Source organism: Lepus europaeus, chromosome 7 (genome assembly GCF_033115175.1).
Source record: "Lepus europaeus isolate LE1 chromosome 7, mLepTim1.pri, whole genome shotgun sequence".
NCBI lineage: Eukaryota > Metazoa > Chordata > Mammalia > Lagomorpha > Leporidae > Lepus > Lepus europaeus.
Window position 1 is genome coordinate 8,443,015 of NC_084833.1, and position 2,680 is coordinate 8,445,694.

Here is a 2,680-nt window from a genome sequence, read left to right on the forward strand (position 1 = left end):
AGAACCTGAGCCATCTTCTACTGCTTTCCCAGGCCACAGCAGAGAGCTGGACTGGAAGTGGAGCAGCCGGGACTAGAACCGGCGCCCATATGGGATGCTGGCACCGCAGGCAGAGGATTAATCTACTGCGCCACAGCGCCAGCCCCAATAAAATAAATCTTTAAAAAAAAAAAAAAAGAAATTGGCAATGGAAGCAGAGCTTCTCAATATCTGTATTGGTCAGTTTGAACTGGGATGTGGGCATAAAACAATGGACACTGAAGGACTGTAGGCTGAGAAATCAAACTCGACCAGGCTTTTTATTTGAAAAGATCACGCTGCAAACTTCAGAATGTATTAGAAGGGAGGAAACCAGAGTCAGGAGCCAGAATGAGTCTACTGTGAAAACTCAGAGGCAAGGGCAAGTCTGGCCTATCAGTGAAGACGCCATGTCCCATGTCGGGAGTGGCTGGGTCCTTCTTACAGCCTCCTACTAATGCAAACTTGGAGGCAGCACGTGATGGCTCAAGTTCTGTGGTCCCTGTCACCCATGTGGAAGACCCAGATTAAGTTCTGGGCTCCTGGCTCCAGCCTGGCCTAGTCCTGGTTGTTGCAGGCATTTCAGGGTAGTGAACCAGTGGATGGGGGACCTCGCTCCCTCTCTCTCTGCCTTTCAAGTAAAAAAAAAAATAGTTTAAAAATGGAGGATGGCCCAAGTCCTTGGGCCCTGCACCTACATGGGAGACCAGGAGAAGCACCTGGCTCCTGGCTTCAGATCAGCACAGTGCGCCGGCCGCAACGCACCAGCCGCAGCGGCCACTGGGAGGTGAACCAACGGAAAAAGGAAGACCTTTCTCTCTGTCTCTCTCTCACAGTCCACTCTGCCTGTCAAAAACAAATTAAATTAAAAATTACTCAAATATAAAGTAAATCCATGTCTATAGTTTTACTCATCTTATTAATTAATGAGGGAACAAATAACATTTAAAACTTATTTTTTAAAAATTTGTTTATTTGAAAGGCAGAGTTACAGAGATAGGGAGAGAAAGAGATCACAATCTTCCATCAACTGGTTCACTCCCCAGATGGCTGCAACAGCCAGGATGAAGCCAGGAACCAGGAGCTTCTTCTAGGTCTCCCATGTGGGTAGCAAAGGGCCCAAGCACTTGGGTTATCTTCCACTGCTGGATCCAAGTGGAGCAGCCAGGAATCAAACCAGTGCCCAATGGGATGCCAGTGTTGCAGGTGGTTGCTTTACCCACTATACCAATAATGCCAGCCCCTTAAGACTGTTCTTAGGAGAATACTAACAAAGAACTACCATCTGTCAGTTATTGTACTGTACACTCTTATTTAATGCTATAACTAGTACTCCAACAGTATTTTTTCACTTTGTGTTGCTATATGGGGGCAAACTGTTGAAATCGTTACCTAATATATACTAAACTGATCTTCTGTATATAAAGAAAATTGAAAATGAATCATGATGTGATTGGAAGGGGAGAGGGAGCGGGAAAGGGGAGGGTTGTGTGTGGGAGGGAAGTTTTTGGAGGGGGAAGCCATTGTAACCCATAAGCTGTACTTTGGAAATTTATATTCATTAAATAAAAGTTTAATAATAAAAAAAAAAAAGAACGCTGACATGAATTCTAATAGGTGGATACAAAACCTGCTAATGATCGATAAGGCAATCTGAAGTGATATCCAAATCAATAATAAGCAGGAAGTCAAACAAAAGTACTCTCTCCTAGAAAAGCAATATCCCCAGACAAGCAGGCCTGCTTTATAACATCCAAAGGACACCATACTTGGCTAATTTTTCTTAACAGGGTCAAAAGAAGAAACTAGATTTAAATAACAGTTCCGCCACACTAGCTATGTGACCCAGGGTCAGTAACTTAATACAATACTCAGTCACCTCAGCTATGCTTGGGGAGAACAATGTTTTTTTGAATTAAGGTAACACATATAAAACACTTAGCTCTGTGCCTATCATGAAAAAGCATTTAATGAATGCGAACATATTCAATATTCAGTACTTTCAAACAATTTTTTTCACCTAGTTTTTCTCATTTGTCATTATTTGACACCCCAGCTTTTTGGCTCCAGTCAAGCAAATACATGTATTACACACACACAAATATATACACATTTCCCTAACTTGAGACTGCATTCTTTGCTCATGGAACACTCTCTTCCTTATTCCAAGGGAAAAATATTCAAAATTCAACCATTTCAGAGATAATGGAACTTCATTATTTCCACCAAACTTCAATCTCGGATCTGGCATTGAGGCATAACAAGTTAAGCTGCCACAGTTCAAGACCCAGAGGCTCCACTTCCAACCCAGCTCCCTGCTAATGCGCCTGAGGAAGCAGGAGAGAATGGCCCAAATACTTGGGTTTCTGCATCCATGTTGGAGGCCTGGAAGAAGCTCCTGGCTCCTGCCTGGCCCAGCCCTAGCTGTTACAATCATTTGGGGAGTGAACCAGCAGTTGGAAGACATCTCTCTTTCTCTCTCTCATCTCTTCCTATTCTCTCTGTAACTCTGCCTTTCAAATAAATAAATCTTAAAAATCTCTCCCTGATGCAAATAAACTGCCCCAAGTTTTGTTTAACTACTTTTAAGGAGGGCAGATATTTGGCACAGTGATTAAGATTCCACTTGGCAGGCCAGCATTGTGGTATAGCACATAAAGCT